The sequence below is a fragment of the Manacus candei genome, unplaced genomic scaffold (genome assembly GCF_025592945.1).
Source record: "Manacus candei isolate 608988 ecotype Guabito, Panama unplaced genomic scaffold, ASM2559294v1 h1tg000008l, whole genome shotgun sequence".
In the NCBI taxonomy this organism is placed as follows: domain Eukaryota; kingdom Metazoa; phylum Chordata; class Aves; order Passeriformes; family Pipridae; genus Manacus; species Manacus candei.
The window spans coordinates 2,847,467-2,874,516 of NW_026138056.1; the positions used below are offsets into that span (position 1 = coordinate 2,847,467).

General features: G+C 34.7%; 1 protein-coding gene across 4 annotated transcripts in view; it reads left to right on the plus strand.

Annotated features, from left to right (window-relative positions):
• Positions 1 to 27,050, plus strand: part of CDH19 (cadherin 19) — a 113,596-nt gene that overhangs the window by 24,661 nt on the left and 61,885 nt on the right. For 3 of the 4 annotated variants that reach the window (XR_007900911.1, XM_051773411.1, XM_051773434.1), the window contains exon 1: positions 23,583 to 23,758. The exons of the other annotated variant lie outside the window; for it this stretch is intronic. The gene's annotated coding sequence lies outside the window, so the exon portion shown is untranslated. Of the gene's footprint in view, positions 1 to 23,582; positions 23,759 to 27,050 lie in introns of those variants that run through there. 4 annotated transcript variants of the gene reach the window in all.

The window sequence follows — 27,050 nt, forward strand, 5'->3', positions numbered from 1 at the left end:
TCAAAATGAAAATTGAATTCTTACAGGGGAAATATTTTAAAAATAAAAGCTGTAAAAGTCTCCTGAAAGTGAGATTCAGTCCAATCTGACACAATAAATTGTTTTACTGTTGAACAGAGTCCCACTAACAAGTATAGATTACATGTGTAAGACCCAGTTTTGCCTGCAGCTAATGTACCTAGAAGATGTATTAACTGTGCAGCTCTCCTGCTTGCAGGCAGTAGAAAGAATTTTGTTCTATTTAAGTAGAGGGGAAAATGGAAAAGAATATGAACTCTAAATCTTAAAGACAGACAAATATTCAAAATGTTTAACACCAGTAACTGACTTAATGTTCCAAATAGTATAAGGAGGATACATCCTTAACTACAAGTAAAATAGGTGTTATTATTTACTCGAATAAAAAGGAATTGCATTAGCCACTGATATTAAAATGCCAGACGGGGGAAGAGGAGGTGTGCTCTGTATTCTGCAGCACGCCACCTTGGAACTGTTAGTACTTCATGCTGTAACAAGCTGAAAATGAAGTGCAAACTCATCAGTGTAATTATTTCTTCTCTTCCTTTGTGGAGACTGTGCTGAAGGATGGACATCTTTAGCTTAATCACTGATTACATTTGTTGCCTTATGAATCTGTAAAAGAAGTGTAGCAAATCTATTGCTATGCTGAGTTGTCGGGAGCCCCAGTTCCTTTTCTCAAATTTGTAGCTCTGCTATATGAAAAACAGAAAACTCACTTTTCCCTGCTGGTGGTTTGAATTGCTCTAATTTGTTCTGGTAATGGCTCCAGATGTCACAGTATAAAAGGAAGCCCAACCCAGCAAAAAAGATTGCCATTCTGACCTTCTATTGAATTCTAGAGCTCTTGCCCTTTTATGTCTTCTGAACAAACCCTGCACTCACAAACATGCTGAATGGAGTGGAAAAAGCAGCTTGACTCTTGTGAAAGAAGTTACAAGCAGAGCTGAGATGGCCGCTTGCCACTTTCCCTGTCAGGGTGACATCTGCCACCGTTTGCTGAGCTTCTTTTTTGGGGGGAAAATGAATCTTCACTACAGCAGGGTTGACTGTCCCTCCCCCCGCACCCCTACACCTTTGTTGCTGCTTCTTTTTTTTCAGAAGCATTTTTATTTTTCCTTCAGCTTTTAGAGTCAATCTTTTAGGAGAGATGAGAGCTGTATCTTAGAGGGTTTTTACCTCTTCAGCAAGATCCTGATACTATTTATTTTCTCATACAATAAACATTTAGTTTATTATATTTACCACTCTATTTGTCTTGGTAAAAAAGGCCAGCAAAGTAAATCATAATTAATACAGACAGATGTCTCCTTGCATTGATTACAGTCCGCTTACATGATACAGGCAGTCAACTTCCACATGATTCATGCATCTTAGCCTTTTAAACCATATTTTTGCTTAATTGATCCTTACCATGTTCAAGACAATCTGTGTGAAATTCTGTTTTCCTGTTTGCAGGAAGAAGCAACAAATCTTAGCAATATTGATTTTGGATGCAAATAGGTGTGCACGTCTATGTACATGGGTATGCATTTATGTGTGTCTATAGATTTTTAAGGTCTTGACACTTACTTTACCTCCATATCTCTTATTTATATAAGCCCAAACATGGCTCTACCACAAAACCAAGTACAGAACAGAATGCAGTTGCAGTTTTCACAAGCAGAGAAAGGGTCATTAAAAGAAAAATAAGAGAAAAATTCAAAACCTTTGTCTGCTTGGTGAGGGTGTAAGTACCCTTGGCAACCCAACCAGAGCATAGATTTTGATTTGTCCTCCTAACTGTCTCAGATGTACTATTCAGCATCCTCCAGGGCAGAGACATGCTGCTTGGCAGAGGGCGTGATCTCCCAGTGCTACATGAGGCTGTCTGTATTTAGTGAGTGCAGAAAAAAAAGGAATAATCGTCAGACAGGAGACCAAGTGACAGTCAAAGATATAACGTGCAAATCACCCATAAGAACACTTTAGAAGCAGACTATAGCCCTTGCTCATGTTAATTCATATTTCCTCAATTAGAGAAACCCAACAAGCATGTACAGTACTTTATGACTATATTCAGCGAGCAGAATTACATGGACAGGTATTTTGCTCAGTATAAAGTATTCAAGTGGAAAGCCTTTCTTTATGTTGAAATAAAAAGCAAGACAGAATTAGAGACTAAAGTTAAAGCAGGCTAAAAATATAAAGGATTTTAGAATATTGACATCAGAACCTGTCTTGGACATTAAAACCGAGCTTAGAAACAACTGTTGAAGTCTTTTGATCTTCCTCCTGAGATTTCCCATAGAACACACATGGGAGGAGAAAACTCTCTACCATGGAAGAAATGTGGAGTTTATTTTATATTTATCTTTGCAACTTTACATCTATCTTCATGTCTTTATTCTTTATATCTATATCACTGCATATTTTAAATAAATTTTATCTTCATTAGGCTAGATCGCTCCTTTTGCGGTTGTTTTCAATTTACACAGAAGAAGCAATTAAATATTCACATATGGAGTTGTTCTTTGGTTTCTGTTCTTGTTTTAAAATGGAATTCATATAAAAAGTGTGTCAATTTTAAGGTTTCTACTTTGGATCAAACCCACAATGGACAGATTAGACAATGTAGAAAACTGAGACAAACTTAGTTATTCACTCATCTCCCTGACTATGCTGGAGTTCAAAAAGACCCACAGCCTACTGAAACCCGAAATAAGAGTTTGGTTATTTCATCTTGTATCTGATATGATCTTTAGTCAATTAGCATAGCGAGTTTCCTTTTCTTTGCAGAGTATTGCTGTGCATTGGTAAGTATTTCTTTGTTTGACTTCAGTTAGAAACATATGTGTTGAATTCAATTATTCTTTCATCAGAATAATTCATATTTTTACAATTCAGAAAGCATGGTAGGCTCTATATAAATGTGAAATATATTTATTGTCAGAAAAACAAAGCTCCATGAGATTGCACAAAAAAATAAGAAAAAAAAAGAAAGCAAAAAACCTTAGCAAATAGGATACTTGCTGGGCCAACAATCCTTCCCCAAGGATTCATGCTGTCTGGAGATTTCTATCCAACTGTTTTCTTTTTTTCTCCCTCCATTCTTTTTTATTTATCATCAGTCCACCTCTTCTTTTTGTTCTTTGCAGCAGTAACTGACTCTCACAATCACTAGCAAGTTGAGGTCACTAAAACAAGTCCCTACATCCTGCTAGAACTGGTCATTGATCTGGGAGTATGACACACATATGACAGAGCAAGGTTGCTCAACTTCTTTCCCTCCATTTTTCATTTCTATGCAGGTAGCTATGACTTCAAGGTTCTTCCTCCCAGCCTGTCATGTTGTTTCTTATTATACTGCCACATGAAAAATAGAGAGTATTCTAACTTTTATGAGATATCATCTCTTAAGTATTTCTCTGATAACAGATAGGAAACACACTCTCCAATCAAAAAAATGTCACTGACATACACTATTTTAAAAATACAGTGTTCAGGTTTTTTTGAGTAACAAATGTTATTATGAGGAAAAACTGCAAAGAAGGAAAGAAACCAATTCTTAATGAAAATACATTGTAGAGGAGTCATATATCTGCAGGGTGACATAAATAATAACTCAATGTGAAGTAAAAATTCACTCAAATACCTATGATAGTAACTTTTTTTGATGTAAAGCACGCTAGGAGATTCCGTAAGTGCCATCAGGCTGTTTATCTTCGAGCAAAAATGCATTTGGGAGTATTGCAAGGTCTTTTGTTTAAAATGGATAAACTTGCATATTAAAAATAAGCCTCATTCTCTGGCATCAGTATTCCACCCTCAAATGTTTAATGTAAAATAGATGTATTTTTGTGAATATATGAAGCAAACTTCCCAGTTTTTTCTTTTGTTTGGTTGACTTGACATAGTTACTTAATTCTGTGTAGGAGTGAATGGCACATTCATTGACAGGTTCCTAAAACTGTAATTTCTATCTGATGGCCTGAAACCTCAGGAATGTTTTTATATTAATCCTAATCCAAAAGTGAAATAATTTTTACTAAGGAAGACAAATTATTGATTGTTCTATTTTACTGATTTTCAGAAACAAAGATCAGATATAAAGATACAACTTGAAGTTTGCCCTTGCTAGACTGTCTTCATGATCTATCAAAAATAGAGAGCATTACTGGTTTTATAATCAAGTCACAATGTGAACTGAGTTTCAAATGAGGTCCAGCTGCTGTTGTCACTAGTACAAATCAAAACCACTGTCTTTATACCAGTTTTGGTGCCAGGCTATCTGATGTTGACGAGAGCTTACAAAAGCATAAGAAAGGACAAAACCCCCACATTTTGAGGCACATGACATATGAAGATTTAAAAGATTTCAGAGAAGTATAGAGAAATAAATTTTAAAAGAAAGGATACTAACTTAGACATTTGGTTCAATGGGCTTAAAATCTAGTGAAGACTGAAAATATGCTTATCCATGCAGTATAAATCAATCTCTAACTGTTGGATAAGAGATAGAACAATGGTTAAGGACAATTATTACATTATTGAAAACTGACTTTTAGAACAAATTGTTCTGACAGCCTTTTGATATTAAAAAAACATGATGTTAAGATAACCTTGTATCCTAGAACCCTGGAATCATAGAAAATAAAACTGGGATACACCTTAAGGCATCATTAGATCATTTCTTTACTGAAAGGCAGAATCAGCTGAACTTAAAACATTGCTGACAGATGTTTCAATAGTCTGGCCTAAAAGCAAAACTTTATTACCCATCTTCCCTCCTGCATCTAGACCTCCATCACCCTCAATTTTTTTTTCCTACATCACATTGTAAACTCTTGTATATATCACCCTTAACTTAACGCTTACCAGTTTATAACAAATAAATAAAACTTACCTATTCTCCCTGCTACATCTTCCCTCTGATGTCTATTCTGCTACATTTTCCACCTGATATCTATCCTCATGCTGTCTCATGTAGAATGACATTCATTATTTTTTATCCTACCTATGGTATCACAGTGAATGCTTTGTCCCATTCCTTCATACCTTTCTTTTCCTTTTTTCCCATGTTCTTAGCAGATTTCAGTATTTCAAAAGGTCGTAGACTGCCATTTCATGATTGAGTTTTTCTCTATTAAACAGCACAATAAATGGGTAGGCCTTTCAAAATATTCTGCATGCTGAGCTTTTCCTCAGTTCTGTGAAAGTGTAGCCTTATCCATAGCATAATTTTTTTGCTTTGGTGGTTAAACAACATTTAGATGTAATGATTTATATCTATCTCTATCTGTTTTCTTGAAATGTTACCCTTATTTTGGTCTTTCAATTTCTTTTAAAAAACTTGCTTTTTCTCTCCATTCAAGAGTCTGACCCCAATAGTTGTTCTCAATCACGTTTTGCCTCACTGCCAGCTTATATCTAAATCATTGTATTGTTTATCCCTGAGATTGTATGAATGACAAAACTTAATGTTGATGTTAGTTAGTTTGGTGAAGGCCCCATAACAAACAGAAAAATACATTTTGCTTTATATGTAAAATTATTACACTGTAACTAAGGCAAAATGATGCAACTAAACCGGTTATGATAAACTAGAGATAAAAAGGTTCAGACATGAATACGTGCAGTTATAAGAAGGCAAATATACCTAAGTGACCATGTCTTTCCTCTGGTGAAAGACATCTATAGCTCATAGAAACAGGATGTACACATGAAGACTTCCATATGTATTTCCTTATCATGAGTGTTTAATTTCTAATAGTTCTGTCTCCAGATAATAATATACCCAAGAATGTCATCACAGACTTATCATTTGATGTGTTTCTCGCTAAATTTGTAAACTTACTCCAGTATTACTGTGACAATATTGCCCCTTGCCCCTCCTTCTCCTCAACATCCCTTGCATTTCCTAACAAAGACAACATCATTTTAAAACACCTGCAATTCCCACTGTAAGACAAATGGCTTACAAAATGACTAGAAATTATGTGAAAATTTTCGCTTGAGAAATTTTAGTGAACAGATGAGTTTGTCAAACCTGAAATGCTTTGAAGAGATATATATTTCAATGTATATTGTCATTGGAAACTCACTGAGGATTAGGGCCCACCTTTCCTCTTCAAAGAGACTTCCTCTATCATTTGGTGAGTTGCAGACTAAGGATCATTTGGATCATAAATTGTAGTCTGTAAATGGAACATACTGTGCCTGGTTTACTTCTACTGATGTAATTTCTGTCTTCTCTTGCTGCTCTCTGAAATATCAGAACATGACCAATTCCAGCAGTGTGCAAAACAGAACCAGAAAAAGAATTAATGAGGTAAAGAAATTATAAATGTTTGAAGACACAAACAAGCTACTGTGTAGACAATAAATGAGAGCATTCTAGCAACCTCAGAAAGAGTGTCATAGTAAAGGACATATAAAATGATAATCAGAAAGTACCATGTGTACGATAAACATCAAGAGGAAAAATAAGAGAAAAAAGACCCTAAAACTGTAGTTATTGTAGACACCAGATAAATTAAGTAATAATACAAAAAGGTTCATTGAACTCTAAGGCACTGTTAAGAGTGGTAGAATATTAGTTGCATTCTTGGCTAGGTTGTCTTAGAAGTAATTAAAAATACTGCAACAAGAAAAAATCTTCATACAAGTAGATAAAAGAACAGAAATCATCTTAATATCTTGCATTATTTATATCTGTCTAATAGAAAAAAAAAGAAAAAATTGCTGTTCTTTGAGGAACTAAATGGTAGCTCACTAATGAAAGAAAACATCGTAACTATCACATGTAGCTTTTGTAAAGCAGAACTATACATCAGTTTGGAATGTCAGTGTTAAAGTCACCATCCCCAGCAGTAACATAAATAATCACACCACCTTATCAGTTTTTCTTCTGTGAGCATGAAATAAAATTGCTGAAGCTTGAAATGAATTATTTATCTTAGAAGATGGCAATAGCGGTAACATCAACAGTTACAGGAAAGGATATAAAAACTTCTGTTGTTTTAATCATTTTGTGGTTAAACACAGCGTGATCTCCTGCTGCCTTGTGCCCCTCCTCCCTGGCCCTGGGGAAGAAAAACCAATGGCAGTGAATACAGCAGAGACCACCCCTTCCCCACCTCTCTCCACGTTTTTCCCCTTCCCGCAGGGCTGCCTGCTGTGCCGTTGTTCTGCCATCCATCTGCAGGCCAGCTCCTTTTGCAGTAGGAACAAACCAGGAGGCAGGAAGGCCCTGCTTGGGGTAGAAGCAGGGACCAGAAGCCATTCCCTCACCCTGATGATTCATGTTTTACTGATAGATGCTTCTGTTTTACTTCAGAAGTAGGGATCTATGTGTGAACACATGGGTCTTGGAAGAGTTAACTTTTTTTTTCTTTTATCTGAAGTCCTGCTTTACCTCTGTGTTGGCAATTTAAGAGACTTTCAATTATCCTCATCAGAGTGTTCACCCATGCAGCTTCAATAAGTAAAATAACTGGGTCTAAGAATGTTTTTTTTTCTGATGAATGTTGTGGTTAAGAGGACATGACAGTGAGCTGCAAGAGTCATTATCTATTAATTTTGCTGGTTTATTTTAGTAAGCAATTTATAGCTTTTCCAGAATGTCTTTTACATTTTCCGCTCGTTAATTGAGTCCCATTTATACTATTTCTTTTGCATTAAAAGATGTATTGCACTATTTAAAGTCTTAATTTAGCCCATATGTCAAAACTATATCTAACTGAGCCACTTAGAGCACTTTTGTATGAATTACATTATGTATGTCTTTCCCTTTCTGTCTTTTTTATCCTTGCAGTTTCAGTTTCTTTATTGGAAGGTAGGAAGAGAGCAAATAAAATATAAGTATAATAAGCAGCAATATTACAACACAAACCTGGGGTTAACAGGTCAAGTTCAAGCTGTAGAAGATAGTTTAAGTGCCTGAAAAAAAATGGTCTAAAACCTTCCACAAAGGTGCAAATGAGGTTCTCCCATCATAACCAGGTAAAGTCCAGTGCTTTAATATTTTACATGGATATGTTTTCTGTGTTGCGATTTTTTTCCAGTTTTGAAACTTGTAATCCTAGGGTTTTCATTTATCTGTTTTCCTAATCTGTGTACCTAAACTATTGCTGCTATCTTTAACAAAAAGGTGTGCTTACTCTCTCAATATCTTCTTTATAAATCAATGTTAGGGGAACAAAAAAAGAAAGAAATGTAGAAGGGAGGATCAAGATGGACTATTTTCAGAACGCCTTTATCAAAGCTCATCTAGGCTTCCAGCTTTTGACAGTCTCTAGGAAAAACTGTAGGGAAAAAAGACCAAAACAAAAGCAACCATCCTCACTCTTTGATCTACCCCAATGTTACTGAGGCCAGGACACATTTTATGTTTAACAGGGTTGGGTTTTTTTTCCTCGAAACTCTTCTGGAGGTTTTTATGTGTATGTGTTTTCTGGCAAGTAATTTCTTCCTGTTTCTTATAATAGCTGCCTAAGCTGTAGCCTATATAATTTATAGGTTTAAATTTATATATCTTTCCTTTAATACCCCATTGATTCCAAAACACTATATTTACAACAAGGTACATGAAACATTGTTCTTTTCCTTGGTTGGCTAGCAGCAGGCAGTGACATCTCCCATTGGGAGTAGTACCTTTGTACTGTTCAAATGTGCGGATAACTTAGATGCTGATATTGATGTTCACAGTAATGATGTTTGTCATCTGCTCCATTGCAGATGTGAGAAGCTCTTTCTCACTTAGCACTACATAATAAGGTGTCACTCTCACAGTTTTTTATGCTTCTTTCTTTATTCAGAGAGTTTGGTGAACTTTTATTCTACTTTTTTTATGAGTAAAGCATGACTTTTTTAGATTACTTAAGGCATGTGCTATATTTTTAGGATCTCAATATTAATCAAGACAGTTTTTTCCCCTTAAAATTGTGAGTATTTGCAATAGAGGCTTACTTTTCCTTCCACACTATTTTTGTGATAATATATTGCTTATTGTAAGATACAATATTGCCAGTGGTTATAATAATGATCTTTAACATCTGTTCTTAGCAAATACCAACTGTTCCTTAATTTGGTGCCATATTTAAAGATAATTACTTGCTTTCAGCCTTCCAATTTAATGTCAAGTCATATTTCATATCAATGTATTTTACTTCATAACTGATTTTGTTTCCTTTTTTATATAGTTGATTCTTAGCTTATAATAGATTACTATTTCTCTCACCTTGGCTAAATTTGATAGAGTGAGCACTCCTTGTTATCTTCTTCCATTGACTACTTTCTTTTAAGCCTGGGAAAAAAACCCAAAACAATCACAACATATTATCTTGTCTTGAGCAAGATTTTGGATGGACTAGAATTTAGAGATAACTGTATTGATATGTAATATCTAGCAGTATTGCTCTTTTCTAGTAACTACTTCTCACAAGGTCTGAGTATTCTTTTATTTTTTTATTTATTTTTGGTATACTTCAGAAGACTATGTGTTTTAGGCCAGAGACTTTTATGATACTTTTTTTGGAAACCACTCCAGGCCCTGGACTACTAATGCACCTTCTCCAAAAGCAAGAAATAGAACTATTCTGAACGCAAATCTTCAATATTATGGGTCAGATAGTAAATTTTCAGTTATCATTTTTTTAAATATTAGAATTTTACTGGAGTTATTTCTCAGATCCTTTATTCCTCTTAATTTCTTTAAGAAATGCAGCATAACCAGTCCTTCTGCCTTGTTCAGAATCCTTCTCCCACTGTAGTGGAGGGAATTACGACACATACTTTCAACTTACTCTGTGGAAACGCTTTAGTTATTCAGGCCAAAGTGAAGTATTACCACCTTTCGAAAAAAATGATCTCTCTCTCTTCTAGATCTACCCTGCTCTGTAGGAAAGAATTTTTACTTTTCTTTGTCTTCAAGTTAACATTGGAGAAATCTGAAACCACTGAAGGATTTGATCAAACTCTTGGTTAGAATAGTTGAGAAAAGGAAGTGAGAATCATACTACCTCAGAATCCCTTACTACTTCATTTTGGTAACTTTCTGGACCAGGCTAACATTAATAACTGTTGAAAACTGGCCTCTATTCTATCTAGACCTTGGTCTCATCCCATGTGGCTATTCCAGGGTTCCTGCAATGCCGTCTGCACTGATACTGCATCTATTCCAACTTTCTGCTGAATGTAACTTAAGTACCCTTGAAAGCCATGGTCATAAACATTCTCAGAAGAAACCAGAGTAATGCAAAAATATCCTTAAGGATTATTGGTTATTCCTGTTACATTTATTGCAGTTTAGATAAAGAAGGCCTACACTTGCATTAAGTGGATATGAATATCATATGAATATGAATATCGTATCTCGTAGGTATTGTTGCAATCAGCTGATGCAAAATATTGGTTGAAAATTGGCACAAGTGACCAATATAGTAGAAATGCAGTTAAATAAAGTCAAAATGCATTTTATGTGTATAAAGCACCTGGAAAACTTCTTTTTTCTTTAAGCTGAGGAAAGTAATTTGCATTAATCAAGACTTGAATACAAAGCAGGCTCGGATACAAAAGTTTTTAAAAATAACCATGAAAATCTAAACTTCTAGTTTTCATTTGTACTTGTAGCTATATTTCTTAAATGGTAATACACGAAAGCTGAGGTCTCAGAACTTTTTTTGCCTGTTTCTGATCTCCTAGGGTCACTGAAAAGAATATTCAAATTCTTTTGGAAATATATATAGACTTGGAAAAATCTCCAGCTTTTCAGACTCACAGGCACTGGTCAATTCAGAGATGAAATTTTTTTTGCCTTGGAAGTGCTCTGGTATAAACATACAAAATTTCACAAGTTTTATTTTTACTATTGAAAGAAAATCCATGTTCTGATATTTTTCTGATTATGTTTAAAATGAACAGATCATATACAGGTAATGAATTATTGTTTTCAATGTATGAATATCAGACAACATTTAAAGGAATCATCAGAACCTCTGATTTTTAACTGAAATATTTAGGGTACTTATATTTTTGGATGAAGGAACTGTATTCTCTGTATGTGCTGTATGTAACACAATGAAAATACTCTTTCTTAGAGTCTCCTAGATATTACTGTGCATAATATGAAAAAGTAATAATATCATTAACCTAGTGGGGCAGCACTTCAGAATAAATTTATTTCTTGAGCAATGCCCTTATTTTTTTACATAATTACATTTCTAGTAGTTTGAAGGTTTTATGAAATAAAATCAAGTGGTAAAGATGTAATATGAAAGAGTGAATTGGTTTATAACAATGCATTTGCCTTAGAAGCAAAAAGGGTAGAAAGTCAAATATAACTAAAAATGAAATGTCTTCTCATTGAACTCGAGAAAATGAATATTATTGCTTGTAATATTCCGGTGTTAATTGTATTAATTACAAATTATGTTTTGAACAGCTCTATGTTCCCTTTCAGTATCTTTTATTTTAAGAATGATTATGTCAAAAAAATTATGTAAAAGTTTATATCTAAACAACTACTAAGCTATAATTTGTAAATATTATGTTATGTGACATTAAAATCTCAAGATGAGAAGGCCTTACCACCTTGTTGGATTAATCTTAGGGTTTTATTCTGAAGTCTGTTTTTTCTTTTGTTGAAGATGGTCTTTTTAAAAGTTGTAATGACATATAATATTCTATATGCCCATCGTAGCTGGTTAGTCAGATAAATTGAGAAAAAATAATATGTGATATTTGGATCAGAGGTTCTTTGGGCACTTAAGGAAAAAATCAACTAACTTCCTCTGGAAATATCATTACTAGACTAGAAATTTAATTTATTTACTGTGTTAAAAAGGAAATATTTGAATGCTAATGTTTCTACAAATGTAGTGTACTCATTTAAAGGTAAACCAGCAGGAGAAATAAACCCAACTCAAAAAAGACCACAAGTCAGAGTTACAATTTAATAAAAAAGTAATACAATAATACAATTACATGGACAAACTATTGGTTTTAACCCACAAAACCCAGACGTATAACCCAGCACCCTGGGGCACGAACAGAATGGTGTTTGCTGACCCTCGTGCTGAACCCCACATGGTCCCCCTGAGTCCAAAGTAAAAGCGGGGGGGAAAACCTGTTGATGAGAGTGGTCAAGAGTGGTGTTTGCAGTCTGGTTGAGGTTCTGGTCCTCCTCTGGGTCTGACGAGTGGTACCAGAAGTCCCAAAACCCCAAGATCATATACACTCCAGGGCAGGGAGTTCCAGGATGGGTGGTTGAGAGTCATGAGGTATTTTTGGAATCCTTGGTGGCCCATTAGCAGACATGACCCCTCAGGCTGGGTGTGGAGGTGCTAATGACTCCCTGGAGGGGAGTTAACACCACCCATAACTATGGCCTGAGGGGTCAGGTGTGCTCTGGGCAGCTGCCTCAAATGGTCTATTGTTAACAGTTCCTGGGAAATGACATAGAGGGTATAGAATACACAGTTTGGGTTACACCCACACAGTGATGAACCGCTCCCAGATGCTCTAACTAGGATATGTAGGTTCCAGAAAGTTTTATGATCCAGGACAAATTGTCAATTTATACTTCGATCAATTGATGTGACACATTGTTTTCATACTATTTTTTGAGAACTTAGTTTATTGCTTATAATAATCAAATTGAAGTTATTAAATTAATGAAATTTACTTTTTTAATTCCGATAATTGAACATGCAGAGTATATGCTTTGACCTAGGAAAAGATCATAAAACTGAAGTTATTAATATCCTCTTAAATTTTCCTCTTGAATCTCTTAATTGAAATGAGAAGACAATCCTGTCTTTTTCATTTATTATGTATATTGTGTATGTCTGCGCATGAACTAATTCATTCTTCTCTTTGTTCTGAATGCTGAACAATGTCATATAAATAATTACTCATAAAAATTTACTTTTTTTGCTTGAAAATCCCCAAAACTTCATGCTATAGAGCAAACATTAACTCATTAAATGAACAAAGAATCTCAAATTCCAAAACACTGCTGTACATGCACACTTGTGCTACCAGTTTGATGTATCTAATTTGCAGAATAGTTTGCTTATATTGCTCTGAATTAATTGGTCAGAAATATTGTTATAAGCAACCAAGATATTATCTTAAAAATCAAGACATTTTTATTCCAGTTAAAGTCTTAAGAGTCAAATGAGATAATAACTAATATTGCCACAATTACCACATTAATAAGTTGTAGTTCAAAATATAGATAATTAACATTAATAAACTCAAATTTCCTAGTATGATCCTCTTTTTTTTTGGTGAAGTGTTCCCCCTCTATAGTGTCCTGTTGTGTTCTGAAGTCAGTACCTTCAGTGTGGTTTGAGGGACATTGTACATTGGATCTTCACCGTCTGTAGACCTTCACTAGAAGTAGCTAACTTTAGACATCTTCCCCCTCACTGCCTGAGGCCATTTTCTTTTCATTTGTAGTACCTTGGTCTTTCTTCACTGGTCTTCAGGATCATGTCACATCTAAATGCAGCATGTATGACATGTTTTACATGTTTACCTGGGTTAACAGGTTACATTCTTCTCATAAACAGTGGTATGTCATCTCTGGTATCACACCATGCCCATAATTTTAAGGCCTCTGCACTTATCCTGTGCCTCCTCTCCTCTCTGCAGCATTTCACTCCAGGGTCATAGGCAGATCATTCTACATGAAACACAGCTGCATCATATGAATATCAAGCAGCTACCAAAATACATATAACTATAAACACAAATGCATGTGTATACATAGTTACACAATTTTAAAAAGCTAAACAAAGGAAAAAAAAACCAGATCATTATTAAAGTGATCATTGGTTAACTTCTTTTATGATTAAACAACCTAAAAAAGATCTTATGAGATTAATCCAGACAAAGCATGGTAGGTCCTAGAGTATTTTTTTTTTCCTCAACACAAAGACGGTAGCCCATTACAAGCAATGTCATCATTCTACCATGCTGGAAGGCTGACCCTGCTTTCTTGAAAGAGGTGGTCCTGAGCAGATGCAGCTCATTTATAGAATCACTGACTGACTAATTATTCTAAAGTCAGACAATAGGTCATTGACAATGGAAATCTGACAATCTGATTGTCTTTGTAGACTCCAGCATCGTAGTTTTTTTGTTGTGTTTTTTTTTGTTTGGTTTTGGTTTTGGTTTGGTTTTCTTAATATAGAACCATGTGAGAGACTTTGCAGAAATTATTCTCTGCAGGTCAGGCCTGGAGCATTGTTGTAATATAGAATTCCCAATGGCATATGCCACTTCATTTTGTTTTCTGTAACATAGTTTAAACTAACAAGCTGTAAATCTTGAAATTGCTATTTTCTTCATCACTAGTACAGTCCAGACTGATGGTAGTAAAGACTTGAAGTATTATTTGGATTTAAGAATTTACTTCATTAAGAAACTACAGTTCTATAGAGATGGTAAAATGGAGATACCAATGGTGGAAGAAATCAAATTGGCAAGTCTTTATAATGTAGTACAGAACTGCATATCTATGAGTACACTGTTTCTTAAATTTAGCACTGATATTCTTCTTCATACAGGTTTCAGTGACCTTCCATACTCTGACCAGGTAACTTCCATCACTAGAGAATCCTCCACAGCATATAGGGTCCCTGGATAACAGGGAATAATTAGCTTTCCAGTACATATAACAGTCATCACTGAAATTAAGATGAGAGATAAGATAAAGAGCTATACTACTCACTACTCCAGTGTGTGTCATTTTATTGTAAAGTAGATCAATTTTATGAGATTACATACAATGACATAAGATCAGAAGTGCAACCAGGCAGATAAACACTGTCTTTTGGTACTTCTAGTATACTTGTACCTATAAAAGAAACTGCATATATATTATCCGTGGATAATATAGTTTCTAGACTTCTAACTCAGTTTTCCTCTATCACATGCATTTTTGCACAGTTTTTTGGTGCAAACTTTCAGATTTCCAATCTGCATCTGGATAGAGGCATGGTATAAAAAAAACATGACACAGAGAAAACTTTTTCCTAATGGTCAAATCTACTATTTTAGGACTGTGATTTAAGTATTATTTTAATTTGTATTGTTGAAATTAAAGGAACAATAACAGCAATAAATTACAACACTATACTAAGAAAAGTTATGCCAGAGTTATTTTCTTAGGTGAATGCTGAAAAATGTTTCATTTTTTTTCTACATGAAATAAAGATCAAACATCTTTATTCGTTTAATAGCAATAATAACATGAATGCTACTTGTAAGTTTTTTAAGGAAAAGTCATATTGGAGACTGGGCCTAAAATAAGTATTACTAGTGACCTTGAAAACTCAGGGAAATTTGTGTAAATAATATTGTACTTCTTTCGCACTTTAGAAGGCAAGTTATCTGAACAAGGTAAGAAATAGAAAGTAGATCCTCAGTGTTTTGTACCAAATAACAGAATTCAAGTGCCCTGTTGCATCTTTGCTATATTTAGCTTCCTGAATCCCTAAACACTCTAAAGGGTAGAGTCATCCAGTGACAACGATAGATCCTTCTCCTGTCAATATTCTTCCCTCTGTGAAACCCCACAGCCTTGCCATTTAGGCAGGAGGTGGGTTGGCTCCTGAAGGCAGTGGCCTGACTGCTGCACAAGCTGTTCTCCATCTTGCTGCGGGTGAGCTGGCCAGTACCCAAGGCAGGGCTGACCTTGCTCCTGGGCTACTCACATCTTCATCTGTCTGGGACCTTGCTGTGCTTCTCATAGGTTGATCTCCCCTTTCTTCTGGCTGCTAGAATAACTGGGCCTCTGTCTGGCTAGTGTCCAACCCAATCCAGTCACAGTTTCTCCATCTGCTTTATTCTTGGAAAGATATATAGATATTTTAATTTAGATTAGCCATTCTTTTCCTACCCTCTTTCCCCAGCCTACTTTCGGTATCTACACGTATTTAATTTCAGCCATATTTCCATATAACAGTGGAGGGGAGATCTGACTGTTTCCCTCTCTCTCTCTTTCAATATTTTTTTCCTTTGACTCTTTTCTATTCTCCAATAGCTGGCAGAAGGTTTCCTAAATAGCGTGAAATTGTCACTCACAAGATCACTTCCACATCATTTCACACCTTTTCTGTTTATTCTATCCTGTTTTGCAAAAATAATGCCATTCCAAAAAATAAAAAGCTTAACATCTCTATTTTATAGTTTGGCTATATTTTAATTGTCCTTTTGGCATACCACTATCAACTACATACATATATCCATTTTTCTCTCTCCCGTGGGTGAAGACTAACAACACAAATTCATAAAAATTAATTCCATATTAAGTTCTTATATTTTTGGTACCAAGGAGTAAAACATATAAAGTGATGATGATTTTACAAGCAAGAGCCTCTGTGAATATTTTCAGCTTGCTGTAAAATGTCTGAATAGATAGGCTGAATTTTCTCCTCAGATTTTTATCACACAAGGTCTTGTTTGTTGGTTGCCACTGACTCTGACTCTTAGAGGTCAATGCATTCCCATGCTGTTAGTCATGCTGTAGCATTCATGTCAGAGGCTTCAGCTGGTCTAATTGGCATATTCTATACAGCAGTGAAGTTATAAAAGTTTGCATTTGCCCATCCTGCTCATAGATCAGATAGAAGTATTTTATAAGCAGTAGTTAATCAGTACTGCCTGCACTGTCTTTGATGTTTAAAGATCATAGAATCACAGAATCGAATCATAGAATAAAATATGACTCTATAGAATGTGTTGGGTTGGCAGGGACCTTAAGGATCATCTATTTCCAACTCCCCGGACACAGGCAGGGAAACGTTTCACTAAACCAGGTTGCTCAGAGCCCTGTTTAACCTTGTCTTGAACATTTCCAGGGATAGGTCATCCACAGTTGCTCTGGGCAATTTGTTGCAGTGTTTCACCACATTCACAGTTAAGAATTAAATCCTAATATTTAATCTAAGTCTACCCTCTTTCAGTTTAAAGCCATTACCCCTCCTTAAAGCCACTACTCCTCCTTGCTGCCTGTCCCTGCCTCAGGAGAAAGGTCTCGGCTCTTGCTGCAGTCTGACATCTGCACTTCAGACTCCCCTTCAACAGCTCCATTTGGATGGAGGCATCAGCCCACCACCAGGGTAGATGATGCAGGCACTCCAATCACACACTGATGTAAGTAAAAGCAAAAGAAAACAAGTTAGTACAAATGTCTTTATAATCACAATTGAGGTTAAATTGTTGTGTCCAGAATGCATCTGTAAACTCTGTATTAAATTCAGTTGTGTCAAGAGTCTACCTCTGAACTTCAGTGTAAAAAAAACCCCAAACCACTTTTGCCTCTGAAATAGAAAAAAAAAAAAAAAAAAAAAGGAGGGAAATTCTTAAAAAAAAAAAAAAGAGTGTGGTATTGGTGCCAAAGCAAGGTTCTTCTCATTTAATTTTTGCTGGCTTAAAAGCTTTTTCTCAGGTTGTAACACAAAAGCCCAGTTTTTTCATTCTAAAAAATGAGAGCTCAAAAAATTACCTTACTGATTTTCTCTATTCCCTACATAGAAATCAAACCGATGTAGGTATATAGGTTGGTCCATGGAGCATAGAGTGAGGGTACCTTGTTGTATGCAATCTTTTTATTACCTATTTATTAAAAAAAAAAATGGTTTTTAACTTTTCACAATTGTCTTCCAAGCTAACACTTAGGCTTTGCTGGTGGGACATAGGATGAAATGTTGACATTATGAAATTCTCTAAATGGGAATCCTTAATTTTATTTTGTTTTATTTGATTTAATTCATTTTTTTGGAATGGAAATGTCATAAGGATTAGTTAAAAAGCAAAACCAAAACCCAAACCAAAACACATTGACATTTCTGAAATTGGAATATTTCATTTAGTTTTGTTGAACTAATCCAACAGGGATATTTTTCCGCCACTGAAATTTCTGCATAAAAGGCTGACCGGGCAAAATAATCCCTGTACCAGCTCTTGCACTAATTTCTACACTTCTTTTTAAACTGGGAGATTTTAATGCAGCAGAATACTGGGCTGATCGGGCACAGCTATAGATTTTGTCTTTATAAACTTACATTTAATATTTCTAGTATTTCTTCTACCTCTATACTTTTTTTCTACATGTAAATGGATATGCTAAGACTTACATTGCTACTTACCATAGAAGTAGAATTGGTCTCTAATATTTGTGGCCAACTGATCATGTATGTGAAAATGTGTATGAGGGCTATGTAGACAAATGGAAAAAAATATTTTTCTTGAATTCTTCAATGTATTTTGTAATTCATGATGGAACTCTGACTTGCACTACATATGATCTCTATCTCACACTACATATGATCTGTATCTCATAGCAGCTACTGTCTCTCTGCAGGAACCAGGTGGGAGAATATGAACTAGTTACTTACTTACAGATATCAGCCCAATTCAGGATCTCAGGATTTAATCATCAGCAGGAACCCTTAGGCTAAAGACAGAGATGAGATGACATCCCCAATTTCATTCCATGTATATCTATGCATTTTTGTATTTATAGTGACTCGTATAGTTCTACTTTGTCTTCCAAAGGTTATTCTTTTTCAGTTTCTGCAGCCCTCCAAGCCCCACTTCTCTTTACTCTCTTGGTTCCACTTGGTTCCTCCTGGAGCTGTGCCTCCTTTAAGTGGTTAGAGGTAAGACTAGCTCTGGGAAAAGCTGCCATTAAAAAGTCTGTTTAGAAATGGCAAAGATCCCAACAATAAAAAACCTATACAAAACAAGCAGAACAAATCCCCCAAATTCAGTATTGGGTCTCCAGAGATAAAGATTTTAAGAATGGTCTCATTATTATTGTTGATGCTCCACTGCTTCTACTTTCATGACACCTTCACCTTCTAGCAGTGATGTACTGGCTTCTTACCTAGCCTGAAGTAATTGTGCTTAGCTTGATGCAAATTCCAGATGCAAATTCCAAACAAAGAGCCATGATTTGGGGATAGTTGATATGGGAGAATCATCGCTCTTGAAACCGCAGATTCTATCCCTCTCTCCCCCACTTCCTGTACTTCACTGAGTAAATTCAGCTTACTCTGATATCAGATCAGTATTTGAATAACCTACCTTATTTTCTCCATGATATATTAGCAAAGGTTATAAGCTAAGTTGGTACCATATATAAAACAAAAATAAACAAATAATAAAACTTTACTTTTCCCATATTTCATGTCATTTATAAAAATGTAAAAAATCTTAACCTTTATTGTATTCAGAGACCAGATACAGGGATGAATACTTCCTTTTCCTTCCAGTTCTAGTCTACCAGAGCAATGTACTCCTGTGCAAAACAGAGGAAAGGACTTAATCGATAAGTCTTTATATATGTTAATTTTATATAGCAGCTTGCCATAAAACTCACAGATATTTGACTAACTTAACTTTTTCCAAAATATGAAACTTTTTAGAACTTTCTTTTTAAAATAATCACCTTTATATGTTGATAAAACCACAGCTTCTTACTCTCTGCAAACTAATATACATGCAATTTATCAATTTGTTTCTCCATTTCAGAGACAAATATCTTCAAAGAAAAAAATGATCAAGGTTTTTTTAATTTATTCCCTGTGTTTTATGAGGGAAATCCTTCCACTGAAATTCCATCACTGAACTTTCTTTTAAATCCCTGCTTTGGGTAAATACAGCCCACGAACAGAATAGAAGAATAACTAACAACAAACAAATGAAATAAGAAGAAACAAAACATTAATTTTGGGGGTTTTGTAATTTTTTTTTCTGTTTTTCTGGGGTCTTTTTGTCTCCCCTTTTGGGTTTCCAAGAAAATATATTGCTCTTCCTAAAGAATCTGTCTGTATTTTGAATTCCTCTCATGATTGAAAGTGATTAAGGGGAAAACTGTTTACCTGTAGTCCCATTGAATGAGCTCAGGAGAGTGAAATCCTATGGAAGCAAACTGATCCCTTTAAATATTTGGAGTTTTGGGGAGGGGGGGAGTTACAGTATTTTTTATAAAAAAAAAAAAAAACCCAAACCAAAAAAACCAAACAGTTCTCCTGGGGCTTCACATCTTTATTTTTTATTCCATTTCTGGAAAATGGAATAGATTTTTCTTAAAAGAAAAGGAAAAAAAAGATAACTAAGTCTACTGAATTCTTAGGAATTTCTTCAAGTCATTATAGCAAGTATTGTATATCCATAAAATATGAGAGGTCACTATCTCTGAACAGAAATTTAACTTTAAGAGATGTTAATAAATATCATGTTATAATTGGCTCATCAGTAACCAAGTTTTAAATTATATAGACATTTTAATTTCAAATTTATTATCATGCTCTTACTTCCAAGCAAACACCTAATTTAAGTTATAGCTTTTGAATGGATAGAATTCCTATTTTTAATCACAATAGAGACAGTGAAAGAAAATACTCCAAACAGTTTAACTGGGGTTACGAATTTTCTCTCTCAGTCCCCAGTGTCTATAATAAAAACTGGCTTATTTTTTTACTTAAAAAAATGTTCACTCAACTCTTCCAAACCTACAGTAAGGTTTTGCTCAGAGGATGAGTAGAGCTTCTCACCTGTTCACTCAGAAATGAGTTGCCTAGTAATGTTGATTGTGCCACTAATTCTGCTGTCAGCAAGCAGTGGGTCTCCCTTATGAAGCGAGATGGTGTTAAGCTCTTAACACACCTTGGAGGGAAGCTGGGACAGCAGTCAAGGTGCCTGTAGCTGCTGCATGCTCCCATATCCCTGAGGTCCCTCTCTGAGGGAAACACCACAGTCTGTGAGATCAGGAAAGAGCTGGAAGGGTAAACATTTTCCTTGATATGTGATAATCTTAACTATTTTCCTTTCAATGTTAATATCCAAAGCCTTCTTGTCATTAGCAGAAACCTAGACAAAGAGAAGCAGAGACTGTTTATCACATTAGAACACTGTACTGGGAATAAGTATGTGTTTTCTTCTGAGTTGAGAAATGTTTTCTCTTAATTTCATAAATTAGCCTTCTTATTTGATTTCTTTTTTTAAGGTGCAGACTATACAGCTAGTTTGTTTTTTATTTCCTTATAGCTGCATACTATCCTCGCCTCATTAAAAAATCTGGCCATTATTCTGGCCAGTTCCCCTCATCAGTTCTTTAACAAGAATTCTGAGAAACTTCCATTTTTCTTTGCTTCCTATTGTTCATTAATGTTCGCTTCACATGGCACATCTTAGATTACATCCTGTGACAATACTCAGCATTCCCAGAAAAGGAACGTATCCTCTTTTCCAACTGTCAGCAATGACTTTTTCCCTTTTCTTAGGCCTATGTCTATTTAATCTTCCTTGGTGAATGAAACATCACCTATTCTGTGTTAGTAGAAAATCAGTGACAAGCAGAGTTGCTAAAAAAGTTTTTCCAGGTGATAAATAGTAACATATCACAGAATTCCAATTACACTTCTTCAGTTTCCACAATCTTAGGTCCCCTTCTCCCCTTCACATTTTTCTGTTTTGCATCAGTTATACCTCACCCTGTGCAGAGCTCATCAGACCATGAACCAAAAGTACTAAATAACAGCTCTCACCAAACATTCTCGTTTCTAAAAACAAGCAAACAAACAAAAAAAACCCCAAGCATGATAAAAAGTTAGATATAAAAAGAAGATATGAAAATGTGATCTTAGTTCATGTTAATTCCTTACTCAAATCTAATATCAAGTTTTAGAAAAAGAAATCATGTTCAGCCTAACACAGACAAAAAATGCTTCAGGTAAGAGCAGCAGAAATAAATCTTTGGCAGTTTGTTTTTGATAATTAATCTCAAAAATAATTAAATAACATTTAGTAAGAACACAGGCTTATCAAAGAACCTGAAGCTGTATAATATTATCATGCTTGCTTTGATTTGAGAAAAAACTATTAGCTGTGCATAATTTGATAAATTGTGTATTCATTTCCATCCTGATACAGAAACTATATTACTTATACTGAAGTGGTAAGGATGAGTTACTTCCTCAAGAAGTTATCAGGAGATCATCCTCAAAAGACTGGCAAATGATTCTGAATAATCTTACAAAAATCCAGCTGCTCACATGGTATATGCAGTATTTTCTATAGAGTATAAAGCTTTCTGACTCTGTCAAGGTGGACAGGATAGCTGAACAGTTTTCCTGTGTTACTTCAAGCCCACTCAATTCAAGTTTTAAACTCTGTAATATTAGGGGGGGGTTGTATTTATTTAAAACCAGCTGATTTGACCTTGACATCTGGGCATAAATACAGTTAACGGTGATTCAGTGTTAACCAAGGTACCAGAGCTCACATCTGCATCAATCAGAACTGTTCTCTTTGCAGAATATGTTCTGCTCTACTCTTGTTCTCTGACTTGGCAACATGGTCTAGTCGTGTTGTCTCATGGTATTGTGTATGTTAAAGAATCACATTTCCTCATTTGCCAGCTCTTGTGCTCTGTCCATTGAATTCCTGAACATCTGAGTAAGATTTGCAGGGCCGGTCAGAATTTATTTTCCTTCCTTTCCAGAAAAAAAAAATTAAAAAAAAAAAAAAAGTTAAAAATATATGACAAAAGTATGGACAAGATTTTTTTATTTCCACATAGAAACAGTTGCTAAATTTTCCAAGACTGGATGAGGAACAGGAAAGAGGGAGAAATAACTTTTCTTGAGAGGGGTTGCTTGCAGCTTGTTTTAGTTTTATCATTAACAAGATACATTATGTCTGATAAAATGTCATGTGTGTTTTTTTCCATTTAGGACTCCTCAGAAATCTTCTTGGCCTGGAGCTATAACTGATGTAGCACTAAGCTCTAAATTATCTCACCATAAATATGTGTTCTATAATAATTACTGAAGTGTTACTGTAATACACAGTTCTTGTTTTTCCCCAAACACCCTCACATTTTTATAAAATGACAATGAATGCTTGAATTATTGCTCAAAATTTCCTTAATTGACTTAAGATAAAACTTAATTTCTATGAAAAATTATAACTCTTTTTTGAATATTATATTGTTTTTATTATATTTTTCATATGACTATAAAACCCCAAAACTATCTAGTAGACAAAAGATAACTTTTGTAGACAGTTGTAAGAAAAGAGAAGGATTTATTTAATGTCCCTAAAAATACGTAAGGAGATAAACTAGAATTTTTGGCATGTTTTTTTTTCTTAGCGTGAAGATTTTATGATTCTTGAAACTAAATTATTTTGGGGGGGGAAATGGCTGGAGGGCAAAAACCAGACTGCAGAAACCTTCTTCTTTGACTAACTTTTGTGACTACTCTAAATTGACCACTTGTTTCCCTGACTAATCTCCAAACAGTGGGTATATCCCTTTCACTTGCAAAATGCTCTCACACAAAATGAATTACCTTCCCACCACCCTGGTTACTTGCCAAGGAGTACTTTATTTTTCCACTAGGAAAAAGAAAATCAGCTTGTATTTTTCTTGCTAAAGCCTTCTGCATTTTAATTCTGAACTCTGAATGAACATCAGAGAGGCCTTATGATGTTTTGCACAAAAGTGCCTGTGTTCATAGTTTTACTCAGGGCACCCAAAATAGCATGCAGTAAGCAGTGTCATACTGTGAGTTTTCAAAAGTAAAAGCAGAATTGACTTATACTGGCAGAAAGCTGTAACTCTTAAAGCTTCCTGAGGATCTGTGAAGTAAAACAGAACTTCTTACTTCTCTGCATCACCTTTCATTCAACTTTTGCAATACCCACTTCTTTATAACTAGAAGGCCCTGAAGTTACACAGGTAAGATATCTATATATTTTTTTCTTTATTATCTTCTAAAATCAAATTTAAAACATTTATCTGGGTGTCTCCAGTGCAAAAACCACAAAAGGCAAAGACAAACCCAGGAACACTCAAAACCTCTAGAAAGAGAAATCTGCTTTTGTTGTTTCCTCAGAGTCCACAGTCTAACTTCTATATCTGTAGAATTCCAACTTCCTAAGTTGGATTTGCCAGAGGAAATACTTACTAAGCCTGTTTTGTGTTAACTTACACATTAAAATTTTCATGTTGATTATCAGCCTGTTTTTCCAAGCCCACCACCTCTGACAAAAGTGCTTGTGATTGCTTCAGCTACACTCATGCAAGTGATTGTCACTAAAATGTGTTTACAATTTCTGAGGGTGACATCAATGGAGGGAAAGCTCTTGTGTTTTAAAGGAAATACTCCCTGCCTTGATACTCTTCTTCTTAATGTAACAGTAATAATATCTTCTTTTGTCTTGTTTCCATTGACATTTCTTTTCACTTTTTTCTTTATAATCCTACACATAGCAACTACAGTCTTTCAGACCACAAGAAAATGTGTGCCTCTACTTTTGTCAGATCTGGAGTGTAAAATGGTAATTTGTTAACAAATAAGATTTTCAAACAGCAGTGCAGTATATATACTAGCAAACTGTTTGCATTGCGCGTTTCTTTCATAACCCTTCTATGAGGAGATATAGCTGGAATTTATTTTTCGTGTTCAAACTCTTCAAATAGACTGTAGCCAAGAAACAGACACTAGAACATAGCCCAGAGATATTTAATAGCTGTTGATTTATTATTAAAATGCTGAATATCTGTCACCTTGTTCATTTCTACAAATTATTTTTGTACAAAACTGTTGGGAATTACATGGCTTTAGGAGTATATCATTATTTTTTAATAGATTGTTATTTAGAATCAGTTGGGGCTGCAAAAGCAGTCCAAACAAACTGCTTTTTTTTTTATACATGGATAAATTTGTACTAAGGTGCAAAAATTGATCTACAGACTCAATTTTAGGAGTTATAATGATAAAGTTCAATGTTCAGCATTTTTCCATTAGAAGTGTTAAAGCATACATAAAATGAATATAGGGCTGTGTCTGGAGTTCAGACTTTCTGCATTTTTACAGAATAAAAAAATGCATTGGTTAAGAGCAGGTAGAAAATGAAAATCCATTCTTGGAATTATTTTTTAGGTAATGGAGAGAGGATGAAAGAGAGACTTGCTCACAAAATACTCCAAGAAAAGTAGCTTAAAATTAAAGAACAAAATCACAAATATATTATGGAAAGCCATGCACTTTTAGAACCAAAATGTAACTATTTTTACCTGGTCTAAGGTAATTTATGAAGTGATAATGTGCACTTTATATTCAAAACTGCAAAAATGTATAATGTCTCAAAAAATGAACTCAACATACTTCTCTGCATCAGAATGTTTTATAATTACCAACATGAAGTAAATTTCAGACAATATCAATACAATTAGATATTAAAATAAGAAAGCAATATTTGATACGTTATACAGGTAGATTTTAATGGTGCCCGTAGTTTAAGCTACCTGTTGTTTCTCATCATTAGCCTTTGGTTTATTTAGTTTATACTTTATAATTCTTTTGAGTGAAATTTCCATTATGTAATCTTTGCATCACATTCACTATAAATATATTTGGAAACTTCCTGTTTAGCTTAATCAGAAAGATTTTGCTATTTCTTATATCACTTTAATTTAAAAGAAATAATTTTGCCAATAGATCTAACGATAAAATAGATAATATTGAATTAAAATGTTAGTTCCTTTTTAGGTGAAAACCATTATTATTCTTTTACTTTGTAAGTCACAGAATAGGTACCACCATAGCCCCTAAATTTTTTTTATATTTCGACTATGTTCCAGCCCCTTTGATGCTAAAGGGAGAGAGATGTAACATGTCTTTCTTATCTCTGCTTCCAATTTTCTTTACCTAACAAAATATTTGCTTCTGAAAATGAATGATTCAAAGGGCCAGAGAGTGTGCATGGTAGCCTCCGCTATCCTGGTTATCCTGGATTCATTCCAGACCCTACTAACAATGTTGACAAGGTACGCATCCATTACAGAGGAAGTTGATGCGGATGGAGCAATCTCAACTAGACCACACGGGACAGACCTGGGAACATAATTGTGCTTTGGATACCCATATCAAGGTCTCCTCCACATGTTCATTGCCTGTAGCATAAAAGAAATTGCAGCTTCTCCTGCTGACAAGATGTAACTGTTAACAATGTTTCCAAAAGAACATTACTCCTAGGCTTTCTATCAGGGTCACAAACATAGTGAAGACCTTGTCAATGGAAGGTGGAATTAAATTAGAATCCCTTATTCCCAAGCCACCTGATCTAACTGTTATAGCAAACTACTTTTGAGACAACAAAATTAAGGAAAAAGGATATTTGATTAGGAAAAAGGCAGGAAAAAAGAAAGTAAAACCTCGGACTTTGTATCTGCAAATATAGTACTAAATATGGAACTAAAAATATGATAACACCTGAAATAAGATTACCAAGACTATCTTATATATTCTGATGCAATGTTAAATCTGTGGAGGGTAAACTCTTTTTTGCATTGGCCCTGTATATATTTTTATAATTTTTAAGAGACCATTGTTGCAACCTTAAAGTTGTCACCTAAACAGTAGAGGAAGTGTAAGATGTCACTTAATATTGTCCTCTTTTTTTTTTTTTACTTTTTACATGGAATTATGACACACTAGAAGCCAAAACACATCCTACTAGAGTAAATTATAAAAAGTAAATAACAAAAGAATAACTAAATTAAGTGACTCAGCACAGTCTTTAAGTATTGATTGTGATTAAAACCTAACCAGGATACAATATATCTGTGGAATAAACACTTTTCCGTATTTTAGAGATGATTTAGACAATGTTAAATAAAATAGAAAACTAAAGTTCTTGAAGTTTTATTTGGCTTGAAAATTTTCTGTTTAAGACTGTTTTTACAAGTATATTAGGCAATATTATGTATTTCTATCATATTAACAAATATTTCAAATGCTTTACCCTCATTGTCATGCAACATAAAGGTTTGTGGCTTTTCATTGTTAGCATTCTGATGGTGTAGTCAAACTGACGAGTTCTTTTTAAATACAAAGGTAACAAAAGTTAAAAAGGATTTAAAGAGAGGAGCCTTGTCAAATCATGAAGACACTGTAGTTACACACTCCTTTCCCTGTAGAGAGCCATCTAAGAATGGTGAATAAGACATCTAGAGAACGTGGGGA